The 18,081-nt window shown below is 49.1% G+C and overlaps 1 long non-coding RNA gene and 5 other non-coding genes across 6 annotated transcripts in view; 3 read left to right on the top strand and 3 right to left on the bottom strand.

Moving 5' to 3' along the window:
- Positions 1–18,081, bottom strand: part of LOC142821651 (uncharacterized) — a 262,426-nt gene that overhangs the window by 61,004 nt on the left and 183,341 nt on the right. The gene's annotated exons all lie outside the window — the stretch shown is intronic.
- On the top strand, positions 3,076–3,148 carry TRNAF-GAA (transfer RNA phenylalanine (anticodon GAA)). Its single transcript has one exon. It is a non-coding gene; the product is annotated as a tRNA-Phe (tRNA).
- TRNAT-AGU (transfer RNA threonine (anticodon AGU)) lies at positions 5,187–5,260 on the bottom strand. Its single transcript has one exon. It is a non-coding gene; the product is annotated as a tRNA-Thr (tRNA).
- TRNAY-GUA (transfer RNA tyrosine (anticodon GUA)) lies at positions 7,142–7,233 on the top strand. Its single transcript is given in 2 exon segments — positions 7,142–7,178; positions 7,198–7,233. It is a non-coding gene; the product is annotated as a tRNA-Tyr (tRNA).
- On the bottom strand, positions 11,569–11,642 carry TRNAI-AAU (transfer RNA isoleucine (anticodon AAU)). Its single transcript has one exon. It is a non-coding gene; the product is annotated as a tRNA-Ile (tRNA).
- TRNAS-AGA (transfer RNA serine (anticodon AGA)) lies at positions 14,236–14,317 on the top strand. The gene has a single exon. It is a non-coding gene; the product is annotated as a tRNA-Ser (tRNA).

An 18,081-nucleotide genomic window follows, 5' to 3' on the forward strand; every position in this document is an offset into this window, starting at 1 on the left:
CCACTTCAATCAGGTGCTTCCATAGGTTGGCACCCATGCCTTAATCTGGCCCTGGCTGGGGGTGCAAAGTGCCAGGCAGAGCGGGGTGGGGTTTGTCTTTGTTTCTCCTTTGCCAATAAAGCAGACGGTTAGTTTGTCCCACTCGTGAGCTATGTCTACACTCATGCCTTCTTGCGCAAGAAAATGTCCACACTGCCCTGTGTGCTCTGTGCTTTTGTGCAAGAGCGCCCATGGCAGTGTAGGCGCTCTCTTGCGCAAGAAAGCTTTGATGGCCATTTTAGCCATAGGGCTTTCTTCCGGAAGAAATCCCTGCCGAGCATCCACACTGCCCTCTTGCGTAAGAGCTCCTGCGCAAGAGGGCTTACACCTGTTAAAAAAGAGCGTAGCTCTTGCGCAAGAAGCCCTCTCTTACCACGCCATACTGTAACTTTCCTTGAGCAAGAGCAGACGGGCAGTGTGGGCGCTCTATGGATTCTTGCCAAGAACGGCTGTACTTGCTAAGAATCCACAAATGTAGACATAGCCCTGGTGTCCTTTGTTCTGCAGTAACTGACTCCTACCACCCCATTGCTGCTGCCGGAGATCCCCAGCTGGGAACCCCTCTCCTGATCTGTGGGGCTTCGGTCGTTCTATGCAGGAAACCCAGGGCCGCATTAAGGCATGGGCTAGCCGTGCAGCTGCCCGGGGTGCCTGATATAAGGGGTGCTGTGTGCCCCTTACAGCTGATAACTGCCATCAGGCACCACGTGTCTGTATCACAAGCTGCAGCAGCTCCCACCAGCCACCCTGCAGTGACCACCCAAGGCAGGGGCCGCGTTAACCCCTGCAGCGCTGGCCAGAAGCACCCTTCCACCCGCGGCTGCGGGACCCTGCTCGGCCTGCTCCCGGCGGCACCAGGCTGAGCACCAGTGGTAGTGGCCAGGCAGCAGGAGGCATGTGCCTTGCTGCCAGCTCGGTGCGCCTTCTCCCACGTTCCAGGCGGGGGCTGGGCCATGCATGCGCCCTTCCCCAACCTAGGGTGCAATTAAGCTTTCTGCCCAGGGCACCGGAATGGCTTGTTCTGACCCTGAGGAAACCCCCTCCGAGGGGGAAGCAGGGATATTGCTGTGGTGTCCCTGAGAACAGTCAACCCACTTGTCTGTTGACCCAGGGGACAGCAGCCAGTGGCTAATTTCCCCTTCCTCACCTGGGCGGGGACAGGGCTGGGAGTGAGGGTGTCCTGTTTCTCAGGGAGCTCTGACCACTGGGCTGGGACCAGACTTGGCAGAAATCTTTCCCAGAGACACAGAAGCTGGAGAGATGTTTGTGGGGAAGCATTTTGTAAATGTCGATGGATGTAAACGGTTCCTGCAAGTGGGGGTTTGAAGCTTTCATTTAAAAATTTCCTCTGTCCTGTTGTTTCTGCTCTGTGGTGTTATCCCATTTGTCTGCCATGCAAATGGTCTGTGTCAAACCCAGGTGGAAAGAGCCCCCCTTTTTCTCCATTCAATTCCTTCTCTGCTCCCTCAGGCCCACTCCTGTCTCTCTCTCTCAGCCCAGCTGCTTTGCTTTCTGCCCAGGTGTGTACCCTTCCCTGGCACTATAATACCATGGGAAGGGATCCTTTGCCAGCTTCTTAACTAGTAGCTCATTTAGGGCATGTTTACACTTCAGGGCAAAAGTCAAACTGAGATACACAAATAAGTAGCTGAAGTTGTGTATTTGAAGTAGCTTAACTTGGCTTTTGGCAGGAAGAGACCTTTCCCTACTCTTCATGAAATGGGGGTTACTGGAGTCAGAGTAGGAAGTCTGCCAATTTGTACTTAATTTGAAATAGCAGCTTGCTGTGTAGACAGGCACTTTATTTCCAAATAACACTCCAGTGTAGACATGCTCTTATTGTCCCATCACAGAGCTGATGCTGAAGGACAGGAAGCTACAGAGTGCTGAAGGGGACTAATCAGATACTGAAGTATTTTTTTTCCCTCCCCTTTCTTTGTTGGGGGAAATTTGCTTTTGTTCTCCTATGAGGCTGGAGATGTCAGTTAGTGTCCTCCCTCCTACTAGAGAAATCAGAGACTTTTCCTACCTGAGAGCTGGAGAAAGCTAAGACTGAATGCCATGTAACTAACGGGAGGACATTGTCTAGCATGGGAGTCAAGTGTTTGTCTAGTAAACAGGAGTTCTTTGGTTCAACTCCCAGTGGTACCTTGGTGTAGCCTTTGCTCACATTTTCTTATGTCTTCCTGGGACACAGAGGAGTCCTCCCCTGGCCACCCATGGAACTGCTGGTTCAGGAAAAAGCTGATTGGGGAGGAACATTGGGAAGAAGGAAACCACAAGCCTGGAGCGGGTACAGAGGCTACTGTGACTGGTACTGGCAAGGCAGGGCTCTTGCTGCAATTGCTGGGACAGAAAAGCCAGCACCACATGCCCTTGTGATTCCCTCCTGTGGGTGGGGGGTCAGCACCCAGAGATCCTGCAAGTGCAAAGCTCCTACAGCTATAGTAGCTGCTTCAGTGGGGCAAAAGGCCTGGGCACAGTACTTATAAGGCAGTACTTGTGGGAGAAGTGCTGAGGTTGTGTGTTCAAACCTCCCCTGGAGTAATGGTTTCTACTCCCTGCTGCTCTGGCCCCTTCCAGTGAATGCTGTGTTTCCAGTTCAGTGGAGGGTCTTTGTTGCCCATTTTCTCCTCTTGCCTTCAGCCATTGGAGAAGCTCATGAACAGAGACAAGCTACTTTGTCCCATTTCCCACTTCTTTTCCTGGGCTGACCCAGTGGCTGAAAGGGGCTGCGGCTGCTGACGGGGTGGGGAAGATGTGCAACAGGACCCTAGCCACCCAGCATTCACTCTGATGAAGCCATAATATGTGCAGTGGGAATTTTCACTTATCCCATCCTCTGGGGTGGAATCCCAGCTCCCCCAGCGTTCACTGCAAGGCCTGGGTTCCCAAACTGGGGCGGGGGATGCCCCCCGGAGTAGGCATGAAGAAATTTCAGGGGGGGGGGAAATGAGGTGACCCAGCTGTTTTTTTCTTTTGTTCCTCAACTTTTGCTGCTATTTTGGATATTTGCTCAGTTTCTTTGAGGCAGTTGCCAAAGTAGCTCAGTTGGGAGAGCATTAGACTGAAGATCTAAAGGTCCCTGGTTCAATCCCGGGCTTTGGCAGAAACCTTTGCCAATATGGCATAGTCTGTTTTGGCATCTCTCCATCTCTGGTAAGCAAACATCTGCAGTCAGAGTTCAAAGCTGAACCAAGAGGCAGGAATTACATCATAAAGATGATCATATTTCAGGGATAGAAACTAGAAAGGGGATTTCATGACACCTCAGAGGTTGTTGACACAGGAGAACAGAGCTCTTGGCTTCAGCTGCTCCCAGCCTTGCAACTCTGTTTTTAATTCCATGCCCCCAGAAAGGAACAGTAACAGAGCCTGCCTAGGACTAATTCTGAGGCTTCCCCATACGAAGGACACACTATTTCTGTTTTCTTAGACTGTAAGTTATTCAGTTGATTTTTAAGCAATTTCAAAATAGTTTCCAAGTATAGACATGCCCTTATAGTCCTGGTCTTCACAACATCCGCTGGCAAGGAGTTCCACAGGTTGACTGCGCTTGTGTGAAGAAATTCTTCCTTTTGTTTGTTTTCAACCTGCTAATATCATGGCGCACCCTTAGTTCTTCTATTATGGGAACAAGAAAAATACCTTTCCTTATTTACAGTCTCAACAACAGCCATGATGTATAGACCTCTATCTTATCTCCCCTTGTCTCCATTTTTCTAAGGAGAAAAGTCCCAGTCTCTCCTCATGTGGCAGCTGATCCAAACCTTTCATCATTTTTCTTGTGCTTTTCTGAAGTTTCCAATGCCAAGGTATGGTTTTTTGGGGGGCAGGGGATAAGGCAACCACATTTCCAGTCAGTGCTCAAGTTGTGGGCACCGCGTGGATTTATAGAGATGTAATATGATAGTCACTGTCTTCTTGTCAAGGCCTTTTAAAATAATTTCTAACATCACATTTGTGGCTGCACATGGAGTGGATGTTTTCAGAGATCTCTCCAGCTGTGACTTGTAGCATATTCGCTTTCATTTAGTATGTGTGTTACTAATTGTTTATACTAACTATGGCAGCTGATTCAAACTTTCATAATTTTTGTCGTGCTTTTCTGGACTGTTTCCAATGTCAATGGCAGCTGCCTGCATGAAGCCCTCCCCCCTCCTCCACTCAGGCTCTTATTTCCCCAGGCACCTGACACCTGCAGCCTGTGCAGGAAAGGAGCTACCTGGGAAATGTGCTGGGGTGTTGGCCAGGGCTCAATCAGGTGAGTCTCCCAGCCAGAGCCTGCCTCTGGCACCCCAGCCCCTCTCTTCCCATGCGGAAAGAGCAAAGACTTGGCAGAATTCATGAATATAGAGGAGGCTATTTCCCCTGACTGGGAGCCCAACCCCGGCCGCAGCAGTGGAAGTGCTCAATCCTAGCCACTCAACAGACACAAACCTGCAGTGTTGGCTCAGCTACACTAGTCATCCCAGGCCACTTTCTCTCCCTTTCAGGACGTGGGTCCGTTCTCGGAGAAGGCGCGTGATGCCGGCATAGATGCTCCCCAGTACTTTTCCCCTGGCTGCACCCTCAGGGCCGGAGATGTGGACCTGCCTCTCTGCATCATGGGGGATGCTGCCTGCCCTTTGCTCCCAGGCTGATGAAGCCCTAGACAGGACACGTTGCCTAAAGCCAGGAACGTTTCCCAGGTGACAGCTCACATTTTCCTAGGTCCTCCTGGGACCCAGAAGAGGCCTCCCCTGGCCACCCATGGAGCTGCTGGTTCAGGAAAAGGCTGATTGGGGAGGAACATTGGGAAGAAGGAAACCACAAGCCTGGAGCGGATGCAGAGGCTGCTGTGACTGGCACTGGCAAGGCTTGGCTCTGACTGCAATTGCTGGGACAGGAGAGCCAGCACCACATGCCCTTGTGATTCCCTGAGTGGGGTCAGCACCTAGAAAGCCTGAGGGTGCAACCTCTGCAGGTCCTGCAGCCATGGAGAGTCAGGGTCTGTGGGCAGCAGGTGCTTCTCACTTGTGGTTTCTGTCTTCCCGACACTCCTCCCCAGTCAGCCTTTTCCTGAAGCAGCAGTTCCATGGGTAGCCAGGGGAGGCCTCTTCTCTGTCCCAGAAACACATAGGAAAATGTGATTAAAGGGTGTCAAAAGGCACCACTGGGAGTTGAACCCAGGATCTCCTGTTTACTAAACAGGTGCTTTAGCCAACTGAGCCATGGTGCCCTCCTCAGGAAAGCTGGTGAAACTGTTCTATTGCATGGTCCCAGACAATATCGTTGACTCCCAAAGTGCAGCCAATCCCCATTTCCCTCCAGCCCTGGGGGTGTCTGGCTCCCTGGGCACAGAAAGCTACAGCTCAGTTGGCAGAGTCTCTAACATGCACATCTCCCCTAGCCGCTGGGGCTATAGAGTGGCCTTTGCAGGTTGGCCCAGATGTGGGGAGGGAGAAATGCAACAAACATTAATCAGCTGGCTTGTAAATCCCTTGGTCCTAGGGTTTGGGTTAGAGCCCCAATGAGGGGACCTGGCCTTCTTCAATTTGCTCCCTTCCTGAGGGCACAGAATTAACAAGAGAAAATTTCTTAACCCCACAGCAACCAGAGTTGGCCAAGGACTTAGCAACAAATTTTTTGTCAACATTTAAGTAGAGGCAAGCAAACCCTCAGGGGTGTTTCTGTGTGTTTCTGGACCGAAGTTCATTCAAGTGTTTTTTTTTTTTTTTTGTGGACCTGCTCTGACCGCACCCCTAGAGACTCTGGAACAAAGAAGACACATGAGAAGAACCCAACTTTCTTCCTTTTGCTGTGACATGGATGGATCTAGCTCAGGTTTCACTCAAGAGGTCCATCTGCATGTGAAGTACCTGTGTAGGGATAACATATAAATGTGTTAAAAATGATTCCCTCAAGTGGAAGTGACTCCCCATAATTTGTTCCCCACAACTTAAAGTGTTTAGATTTATTATTATTATTATTATTTGTTAAGATTGTTAAATGTTTAGATTTATAATTATTGCCCCTCTAGAATATAATTTGTTAGGAATGTAATATTAGGTCTTGTAACTGAAAACTGTTAAAAATATAATACTATGTCGCCAGAAACAGCTCCCCTCTCTGTGACCCAGGACACGCTCAAACTTATTGTTACACAGTTAACGCCCATTCTCTTCAAAGCATTGTGAAGCAATTAACCCTAATCGCAAAGTGAAACATTGTAACTATAACAGTAACTCAGCACTCAGAGAGAGAATGTTTTAAGAAATGCCACCCAGAAACTTGTGACTTTTTGTAACTACAACTCTTGTATATGTAAAGTTATTATTATACAAAATACTGTATGGGAAACATTAATTAGGGAATGTATGTAAGAGAGAGAGATTGCTTGGACGATGAATGAATGGTTCTGAGAGGTGCCAGCCTGAAAATGCAGCAACAAAGGGCTGAAGAAGGCGTCAGGTGCCAGTGCAACCAAAAGGTGTCAAGTGGAGAAAACCAAGTACTGGAGGCCCACCCTATGAGATCACTGATGAGCACCTGACAGCGACCCTGAACGTGATGCAGCAATTCCCATCTACTGGCATAGGAAGAAATTCCTATAAGAACGGGACTAAAAGACTATGGAGTCAGAGTCCAAGGTTCTGCTGCCAGCCCACCAGGAGCTTCAGATGCACATCTGATCAGGACTTCGCTCCCCACTCCCATCACTTGTGTACAGAATACCTGGCCAGTATTCTGTCACAAGCAACTTCCAGGCTGGTAACTATAACAACTACACAGAACCTGAATGAATGGATGAATGATTGAATGAATGTTTATATATATATATATATATACAATTGTATAAGGGTTAAGTAGTGATAGGAATAAGTAGTTAAACAACGTTGTTTGCTTCTATCTTTTCTTTATTCCTTATTCTTATCTTTACAATAAATGTGGCTTTTTGCCTTATCCCCCTCATAAGATCCTGCTTGCTTTTATTGGTACAACACTTGTGACAGCACCTGTGCGCCTCTGCCCCTCATCAGCAATGCCGTATACTGGGAGGAGCACGTGCCCCAAGACTTATAGAAGGGACAACCTAGACTAGCCACCCTTAGTCAGGCTCCCTTCGATAGCTCAGCTGGCAGAGTAGGGGACTGTAGTGTGTGTGCTTGGCAAGTGATCCTTAGGTTGCTGGTTCAACTCCAGCTTGAAGGAGTGATTGTTTTCCCTCCGGCCTGGCCTTAGCAGAAGGCAATCAAGGTGGTTGCCTTGGGTCCATGTCTTCAGAGCTCTCCACTGCAATTGACAAAAAGATTGTGGGTACAAGCTGCCAATCACATTTCTTGGGCTGCGCAGGTTCTGTCCACACACAAGTTCTTTTGGAACAATGGCCGTTATTCCACTGCAAGAGTCTACACAGCAATTCCGTTATTTTGAAATAATTCTGAAGTAACAGATGGCTTGTTTCGACTTCTGCAAACCTCGTTCTACAAAGAATAATGCCTGTTCCAAATTAGCTATTTTAAAAAAGGCCTGTGTAGCTGCGCCACTGCTGCTAGTTTGAACTAGCCCCTCCCCAGGGCCATTCTAAGTTATTCTTCCAGGGGCTCTAAATCGAGGTAGCTCGTCTACACTGGGGAGCCTGCCTCAGACTATGCTGAGGTTTCCCTGCAGTGTAGACGTGCTAGTTTGAAATAAGATATTTTGTAATAACTATTCAAGACCAGCTTTTTCCAAAATAAAGGTGCCGTGTAGTCATAGCCAGAAGGATGAAGCAGAAGGAGGGAAGCCAGAAGTGCAGAGGCCAGCCTGAAAACTCAGTATTCCATATGGCTACACACAGAGATTTGTAGCTCAAAGCTGGAGCTGCTGTGGAAGGAGGTGAAGCTACAGAAGCTGACGGGGGACAATCAGCGGGTGGAGGGTTATTTTTTCTCCTCCCTGGGCTGATGTGGCGAGAACTGAAGAGAAGAAAATCCTCTTCCCTTCTCCTCAGAAGAAAGAAAATGCAGCTTGTTCCCCTCTCTCTGGTTCTACTAAAGCTGGACCCCAGGACTAGACTTTTTCTTTCTAGAACCCTGGTGAAAGCTGAAAGTGAATTGCTTGTAGACTTAGAATGTGAGTTAAAGAAGGGCACCACCTAGTATGGGGCTTGAATCCATGACCCTGAGATTAAAAGCCTCATGCTCTGCCATCTGAGCTAGCCAGGCTCTATGTTACAGCATTCCCTCATCACAGGACCATCTCTCCAGTGACAGGTAAAGAGGCCCGTTTCAGGATTTCTTTTAGCGCAGCAGCAAGGGGAGATGGAGGAAAATCAACCCCCTTTCCAAGCTTTGTTCTCACGGCACCAAGTGCGCTGCAGAGAAAGCCCTTGAGTGTTAAAGGGTTCAGGGAGCCCAGAGCAGAGGGATCCCCTCGACACACAAACACAGTCCCAACCCCAAGACTCCCCCCATCCCGAATCCTGTGCCCTGACTTCTCTACCTTCCACATCCTCACCCCTGTCTTGCACAAGAGAGCGTCCACACTGCCATGAGAGCTCTTGCACAAAAGCACAGCGTGCATGTGGAAGTGTGGACGTTTTCTTGCGCACGACTTGTTTCACAAGAACCCTTGCGCAAGATGTTCTTGCGCAAGAAACCGCGAGTGTAGACATAGCCTTAGAGATATATCTAAAAGGAGATGTTAATACAAAGTTATAGGAGAGTGATAATATTACAGGGAATTATACACAGTTGCCTGAATATGCAAAAATATATGCAAATATCTTCTTTCACACTGATGGGCATGAATACAAAGATTAAGGCAAGACTACACAACACACAGGCCCTATGTAAATCAGTTCTGCTGCTGTTAATAAAATGCAATATTTTCCCCATTTCCAACCATATGACAGCAGTTTTAATGAGCAAGGGCAATCCAGGAATTTAACTACTAAAACACATCTCAGCAGAAATTGCGGAAGAGGCTCTTGCGCAAGAAGGAGCTGTCTACGCTGCCCCTTCTTGCGCAAGAAAAACGCTTTTGTGCAATGCCGTTACATCTATTACTTTTCAGGAAGAACGGCATTGCACAAGAGGGTTTTTCTTGTGCCAGAAGGGGCAGTGTAGATGCTCCTTCTGGCACAAGAGCCTCTTCTGAAACAAATGGTGGCTCATTAGGTATGTAAATGATGCTCAGCGATATTCCATGCTTAGCCTCATTTACATATTACTCACGCAAAAAGCCGCGAGTGTAGACATAGCCCTAGGCAGGTTAGGCTGAGATGGGAGGAGGTGCCGCTGGGGTTGAGGCTCCTCAGTGGTGCCTTGGCAGGGACCAGGGCATTGCAACCACATAGGCCAAGGCCAATGGCAGCACCTCCAGCCTCTGGGACGTCTGTGGCCTTTGCTGCAAGGGGACTCAAAACCAGGTAAGGTTCCCCCCAATGCCCAGATCACCCAAGACCCAGCAGCCCCAGCTTGCTCCAACACCTTCCGTTCTCCCCACCCACTCTCCTGGCCACACATGGCACTTCTTGGTGCATGTCAAGCCAGGCCCTGCAAGGAGCCACTGGGGCAGGAACCAGCCCTTGGAGCTCGGCTTGCACCGGAACCGGCAGTTTCCCACCACGTCTCACTTAAGGCGACTTGTTCCCCTTCTTCTCACCTCACGTCTCCCTTGTCTCTGTTCCCTTCAACAGTCTCCGCTGCCTCAGGACCCGCCTCCTCAGGGCGCTGCCCCTCTGCCACTGGGCTGGGAGTGGGAGATTCCACAGTCTCTGTACTTGGGCTGAGAAGTCTCACGGGGACTCGTCTGTTGATGGCGTTAGTCACCCCAATGGCCAGCCGGATACATTCCGTAGCGCTGCCCGAGAGGGAGCTTTCCCAATCTCCATTGGTATTTCCTGGGGCTTTGTGTAGGGGGATTGGGCTTGACATCTTCTCTGCTGGAAATGCCTCTTCTTTGGAAAGCAGCTCCCAGGAGCTCATGGAACTTCTTCTTCTCAGCTTGGGAAAGGGACAAGCAAGGGGCGATGGGACAGGGGTTTATGTAATGATGACAGGGGTGCCAAAAGCAAATAAGAAATTATTTTTTCGCCTACTTAAGAACCAGGGTGACAGAATGAAACTGGTAAGTAACCGAGTTAAAGAGGAAGCATTTTTGCGCCCACTGGAACTCCTTGCCAGAGGATGTTGCGAAGGTGAAATCTACAAGAAGGTCCAAAACAGAACTGGATAATTTAATGCAGGAAAGGTCAATCAATGGCATTTCACCAGAATGGACAGGGCAAGTGTCCCTAGCTGATGTATACCTGAAGCTGGGAATGGAGGCATCACTTAATAACTGTCTGTCCTGAGGATTCCCTCCGGACAATGCAATTGGCTGCTGTTGTGAGACAGGATCCTGGGCTAGTTGGACAACTGGCCCGGCCCAGTCTGGCTGCTTTGATGTTCTATTTGGCTGTTCTTGTCCCCTCTGGGCAAGGGAGAATGGACCCTCCGCATCCTGAAGTGGACAGAAAATGGCCTGTGAAAGGCTAGTGTAGGTAACTTGTTTTATGTGTCCCTGATGGTCTAGTGGTTAGGATCCAGCACTCTCACTCCTGTGGCTTGGGTTTAATTCCAAGTAAGGGAAACCAGCTGCAACTTTCCCAAAACATGTCCCTAGTCAATCTTCTTCCCACATGTTACAGCAGCTGACACCTAGCATGGGGCTAACCCTAACCCCTCCCCCTTTGCTGGGCACTGCCTGGATTCAGGACTCCCCAGTGCCAGTCTAAGGGCTCTAGAGAGGAGGCTCTGGCTCTGGAGAGGACAGGGCAGCTCCAAGGGCAGAGTCCTTTTTTCTGCAGTAGTTCAAACCCAGCCCCTTGGTTCCGACTAACTAACATTACTCCTCATTTTTTGCCTTCTGTGCCTCCCTCCCAACCTCAACATACCCCAACACATCCACTTCCCTCTCCCCCTCCCCTTCCCCTTGTTGGTAACACAAACAGGACTTTTCCCTGTTGAAAGAACGAACTCTCTGGTTTTTATGTGGGGAATGTAGAACTGGGGAGGGGCTGGGGAAAGACCCTGGGAGGGGGAGGAGGCTGGGAGGAAGGGCTCAGGCTGGCACCTTCCTCTGATGGTCCCACTGCCTCATGTCAGGGGCCTCAGCAGCGCTGGGGGGTGGCTCCAGGGGGAGAAGCTGGTTCAGAGGAACTTGAGCTGCTGGGCCATTGAAGCAGGCCCCCAGCAGCAGCCTCTGTGCAGGGCGCACACGCTCCAGGCCTCCCGGTCATATTGAGTCTCCCCATGTGGCTTGGGCTCCAAAACCTGCCCCCCAGCTGGTGCCTTGAGGTAGCCACTGCAGCAGCAGGAGTTTGGGCATCAGTTCCCCTGCTTTTGGGGACAGGAAGCCAGGCCCAGGCCCTTTTAGCCACTGGAGCTGTACAGGCTGGAGCCTCCCCCTACCAGATCTCTGCCCTGCTTCCTGAAAAGCTCTCAGCCTTTTGTTTCTTTATGCTTCCCTGTCCATAGCAGGCAGCTAAAGGAAGGGAAGTGACCAACCTAAACACCCCTGTGGCCAGCATGGGGCTTGAACCCATGACCTTGGCGTTATTAGCACCATGCTCTAACCAGCTGAGCTAACTGGCCTACGAAAGTACAGCTCAACAGTGGCCCTCTCTGCAGCTGCCAATGGCTCTTCTCTGACAGGGCCACTGGTGACTCACTGTGACATGGGCTGGCTAGTCCAGCTGGTTCGAGGGTTGGTCAAGGTGGCTGGTGGCCGGCAGACCCAGGGCAAAGAGAAGCCGGAATCTCTTGCTGCCAGCACCTTGCCTCCCAGCTTCTTCCCTGCCAGCAGCAGCAGAGTCCTGAGCGCTGCCCTTGACACCATGGGACCTGTTTTACTTGGGTTCCTTCCACCCAGAGCCCCCTTCTTCTCCTGGGCTGCGAGGAGCATCACTGGGATACTCTCTCATATCCCAGCACAGGGCCATCTCTCCGGTGACAGGAGACGGGGCTGGTTTCAAGATTTCTTTTAGCGCAGCAGCAAGAGGAGATGCAGGAAAATCAACCCCGTTTGCAAGCTTTGTGTGACAGGAGGGGTGTGAGCTGGGGAACCTGCCCCCCCCCCCCGAAGGGCATTTGGGTGCACCCAGGGGCAGCAAGAATTCAGGCCCCCAGGCGAGTGCATTGGGGACAATGCGTGAGCCCTTCCATGAGCATTTTCTGCTCCCACTGGGGAAGGCAGCTGGGCAGGGCCAGCCTGCAGCCCACGTCCCTTTCAGCCCCAGGTGCAGGAGGTAACAGAGAGGGGAGGAAAGTCCATGGCCAGAGCCTCCTCCCAGCAGGCTGGTCCTGCGCAGAGTCTGTGCATGATGGAGCCTCTCCCAGCAGGGCGATGGCCTGTTCTCTGCAAAGTGCTCAGCTGGTTCATTTTTCTGCAGGCCCATTGTATGTGTCCCTGGTGGCTTCATTTACAGTTTTCAATCTTTACATTTGCATCCCTTTTTGGAAAGAGGGTGCAAGTGTAAACATACCCTATGTAGCGAGAGTTGGCCTCCAGCAGTTGAGCCTGGCTATGTCCCTACTGCAGGAACCCAAAGGGAGCAAAGAGCAGAAGTACTGGAAGCTGGTGGGATACCCTCTGAATTTGATTTAATGAGTCTTAATTGGACTTGCTAAATCAAACTCCAGAAGATTGATTGTGGCCATTCTTCCCCCACTGGGTGTGATTCTTGTTCTTCTGCACAGCACAGCCCAGGTAGACCAAAGACCTTCAGATCACACCCTTGCTGAATTGATGGGAATAAAAACAGAAACAAGACACACAGCAGATTTGAAATTGCTTCAGTTGAGATGGGTTTGCCTGGTTTATGCACATTGACACAGGACCACATTAGGGATTTGGTGTAATTTTAGGAATCTCTGTACAGCAGAAATCCAGAATATGATGCAACTGGAGAGGCAAACATTTCAGGAAAGTTGATCAACCTTTCAGGGGGCACTTGGAGTTGAACCAGAGACCACTTTGCCTGTAAACACTCTGCCACTGAAATACACCCCCAGTACTCTTGCTTGTTTGCATCCAGTGTTAGGAAATTAGCCGCTGGCAGCACATTCTGCAGGAGCAGGTGGTGTCTTGCACACATGGTGGGGGGAGGACGGCCCTCTATGGGGTCAGACATGTGTGGTGTCCCCCCACCTACGATCAGCATGACACGTCACGATAGCGCATCATCCCCTGTGCTCCCGCCTGCCCTTTGTGTGTTGCAACCTCACAACACTCACCTGATGTTCCCTCCCCGGTGCCCGAAGACATTTGGGAGGCCTCCTGCATCTGGGGGACCGGTTCCAGGGGGAGGGTCACAACGTTCCTGGAATCCTCCTCCTCATCCTGAAGCTGCTGGGTGAGCAGGGTTGTTGTCCTGAAGCTGCGGCTACTGCTGCCCAGGTGTCTCCATCCCAGACTCCACAACTGTCCCTGGAGACAGGGTTCCCCAGGACTAGGTCCAGTTCCTCACAGTATGCACAGTCCTGCGGTGCTTCCCCAGAGCAGGAGCTGCGCTCACAGGTCCTCACATACCTCTGACACAATTTCTTGACCTTGGGTCTGACTTGGTCTGGGGTGGGGGGAGGTGGCCTTTCTTTCTTTGCAAGGCTGTCAACCATTCAGCCATAAATATCTGCATTCCTCCGCCTGGACTGCAGGGCCTGCAGAGACTCCTCCTTGGACCACAGCTTTATCTCTGGCCCAGACCATGACAGTGCCCGGCACTTGCTGCCACTTGCTTGCTCCTGCGATGTGTCCCTGGAAGGGCCAGAGGGGTCCCTGGGAGCTTGTGCCTGTGACGTGGGTCTCCAATAGGCTGGAAGCGCTCGATCTTAGCCGACTGGATAGTGAAATTATACTAAAATAATTGGTTAAGGTAGAACTAAGCAGTACTTGAATTTCTCTTTATAAACTGGGGTCCAAGAAGGAGACCAGCAAGAAGAAGGAAAAGGGGAGAAGAGAAGAGAAGAGAAGAGAAGAGAAGAGAAGAGGAAGGAAAAGGGAAAGGAAGACCAAGGAGGAGAGAAGACCTTGAAGCAGAACTCACCTCCAAGGCAGCCTAAGACCAGAACAGCCAGAACTCCTCTGCACAGCTGTTGAAAGGGTTTGCTGTGTGAATTCTATGGCAGGTGACATTAGGGCTGTGCACTGGAATTATTTACCAGTTTCCCTGGCCCCACTTTGCCCAGAGCTGTGATGGCTGAGTGGTTAAGGCGTTGGACTAGAAGTCCAATAGGGTTTCCCTGTGCTGGTTCAAATCCTGCTCACAGCGAGGTCTGTATTTTGGCCACACCTCTTCCTCGGGCAGCAAGGGCCTCTGTGATTTACCAGCAGTGGGGCTGTTACTGTTGGCATGAGGACTGGATTAAGGGGTGAGCTAATGGTGCAGCTGCCATCAGGCACTGGCTCCTGGCAGGCTGCAGCAGCTGCCCCTGGGCTGGGGCTGCATTAACCTCCACAGCACCTGTCAGCAGTGCCCTTCCCCATGCAGCAGTGGAGCTTTGTATAACCTGCCCCAGGGGACCCTGGGTTGCACACCAGCGGTGGTGGCAGGGCCAGGCTGTGCAGCACAAGAGCATCCTGCTACCACAGGCTCCACGCATGGAGGGGGAGGGGCTGTATATGCACTGTGCACCCAGGGTGGAACCTCACATGGACCGTGAGCCGGGGGGCAGTGCCACATGCCCGGGGCACTAGAATGGCTCAGGCCGGCCCTGGTCAGCATCTAACTAATTGCAGCATCAGGCCATGTCTTCACTCAGGTGGAGATTTCTGCTGCAATCCATCTCCCAGAGTTTGATTTAGTAAGTCTAGATAAGACTCTCTAAATCAAACCCAGAGGGCACCTGCACCAGTACACACTGCTCCTGCTCTTTGCTGCCATCCTGCTTCCACTGTGAGGACACCAGCAAACTCAACAAAAGATAAAACTGTTACCCGGAGAGCTGGGGTAAACAATTGCTGTGCTATGGGCTATGCAATTTAATCAAAGCCTAAGGTGCCCTTCCACAGAAGCCAGATTCGGCCTGGTATTCTGTATCTAATTACCAGGGAAACAGCTTAGAAATCACCAAACAACAAGAATTTAGGGCCAAACCATGTATTTTAAATGTAAGACCAAACATTAGCAAACAGCATACAACTCAGCAACAGTCCCACCCTAACCCTGGAAAAGAAGAAGATAGAAGAGTTCCACACACACAAGGGTATACATTACATTCAACGCGGCGATTGATGTTCGATGTCCGTGACCTTCAACCTTGCGGCTAGTGAAAAGCCTTAAGGGAGGACAAACGGAGCGATCCCTCGATGGATACTTCTCGCCTCCTGCGAGCTGACGCTTGATGGGCACCGGATCCTGTCCGAGTATCCGTAAGCGAGACAGAGTTATAAGTCCCAAAGTCTTAGTGGGAGCGGAAAAGGCTTCCCTTATTCCATTTAACGTCACTAGCAGTGGGTAGTTTTGTCAGACTGCAGGCTGGAACCTTGGCCTCCTCCGGGTAGACGATGACACAGGGCAATGATGATCACAGACGCACACACAGGACATGAAGGGGGCCAAAGAACACGAATGCTCCTTGACAATGGTATATAAACACCTTATGGCGGGAAAACCATGAAGAGAGTGGGGTGCAGAGAACTTGGGTGCCGTGTGCAAAGAATGGGTGCGCACGCAGGCAATTGGGCGGTGTGCACAGCCTTTGGTGCTGAGTGCACAGGTTTCGTGCTGGGTGCACAGCCTTCCCTTACCTGTTTTGGCGGGAAAACTGCTCTGAGGGAAAAAGAACCTCTCAGACTCCATTTTGTATTTTACCCAGGCAACAGTTCCCCTCCTTGACGGTGTTACGGTGTGAGGGAACTGAACATGTCACACCGTCACTCTTACAGTTACAACTTACATTATATAACTAAATACAAAATGAGTGTCCTTTATGGTAACGCTATTTACATATTGTATCATTATTGACAATGTTAAGCTGTCCCTCTTTCTAATACAAAAGTATTTCTAACCTTATGATTAGTCATCTTACATACAACTATAGTTAGTACAATCACATATACTAAAATACAAAAATGTAACACAAAACTGACAATCATGGGGTAACTAATAAAAGGTGACATTTCACTAAAAGATGAAAATACATCCCACCAATTATTTGCATTTACATTTACACTTGTTTTTGTCTTTACATTCTTTCTGACTTCACTTATTTTATTAACAGCGTGGTGTATAATTATTCCAGTTCTATTCCCTAAATCGTTTATTTCTTTTACTAGACCGATAAGCTCAGGGTGGTGGAACAAAGATTTCATAGCATTTAGGTTAGGACCAACTGATACAGGCTCGATAATGCTTATCATTTGCAAACTAACAGTATATTGCTCTTCTGATGGTTTGGACAAGATCACCTTTATGTTACATCCTTGTATGTGAAACACCTTGCATAAGCATAAGTTAGAGGTACCTGGATTCACTACTTTATAATATGTATTTACTGTAAAATGGGGACACAAACTCCGAACACATATACACCCGTTTGCTATCTGAACCACAACAGAATGGTTGTTGTCATTATTAGAGGGATGCAAATCGTAGTGACACTTCCCAAAATCGGGATTAAAACAGATGTGGTCATACTCCCATAATCCAGTAGTGCACGTATATCCAAGTCCGACTTGCTCTACACATGCCTGGAGGTTTACAGTTCTCACGGTAGAGTCTTCTTCTTTTATATGTGCCCACATTATGTCTGGCAACGGAAGCAGCAAAGAATGATTTACAAACATTCCAATAGGTACAATAGGGTATATATATTCTTTAAGAGCCTCCCTCATCATAAGGATGGACATTTGAAGTTGTTCTTTTTTTAAATCATATTTGGTGTGGATTACTGACCACCACTCTGGATTACTCCTTTTAAACTTATTTAAATAGGGTTGAAGCAATTTTGAAATTTCTACAGGTACTTTTCCACTGGCACTATTACGCAGAATGTCTTTAGCGATATCTATTAGTATTGCTTGAGCTTGGATACAAGCTAGAGCGAGTGACACGTTACTCTGTATATTTTTCATGAACTGTAAGAGCTGTAAATTATCTGCTTCTTGGATGGCAACCCATAATGGCAACAGTTTGGTAACATTTAACTGTAGCTTATCTACAGCTAACAAAGCATCTTGTATGGGATGTGTTAAATTTACAAAGTTGTTTGCTAGCGCAGCTAGTTGCTGGGCTATCCGAATTTGACCTATAGCATTTAACGCTTCTATACCCGCTCCTGCTCCTCCTATTAATTTTGCTATCAAATCCCTTTTGGGCCGTTTCGTTATAATTTTGGGCTCCATGATTCTTAACCATCTATTCCATCCATTCAACATAGGGATAACATAGGATTGACAATTTGGGTTAATCTTGCTGGTGGAAATATGCATGGGCATAGTTACTATCTTCACAGAATATTTTGGTTCTATCATCATTACTTTAGCAACATCTTTTTTGATTACATATGGGCCTATATTAGACAGGGTAGGTGCATGAGCTACTGTGATTTTTAGTTGGTATACTACTTCATACGGTTCTCTAACCGTCCAGGTGCCTGAGGTTTCTGTTTTTACTTCTACATCACCATGGCATCCATAGCCGACTATATTCTTCCTGTTTTCCCACTTACAATACATCGACTCATGGTGAGTGCTAGATTGGGCTGTTTGTCCGTACATCCCGCAATGAATTTGGCGAGTTATCTTCTGACCATGAGGACTATATATGACTACTGGCACCTTTTCCACGCCTGCTGCCATATGGACTATTTGAACAGAAATATTCATAGATCCTGGCTTGACAACTGTGGGACTTAATATGTCCATAAACACACATTTGGTTTGGTCCTATTTGCTGATGAGTGGTATACAGTTGACAAGGCACCTTATTGGTCGTTTTTCAGTACATCCTACTTGCTCTATGTCTATTCCCCAGTCACATTTTCCATGAGGGTTGAGACCCATATCAAACCAATTGAGAGTTCTTATGATGAC

Source organism: Pelodiscus sinensis, chromosome 31 (assembly GCF_049634645.1).
Source record: "Pelodiscus sinensis isolate JC-2024 chromosome 31, ASM4963464v1, whole genome shotgun sequence".
Taxonomy (NCBI): Eukaryota; Metazoa; Chordata; order Testudines; family Trionychidae; genus Pelodiscus; species Pelodiscus sinensis.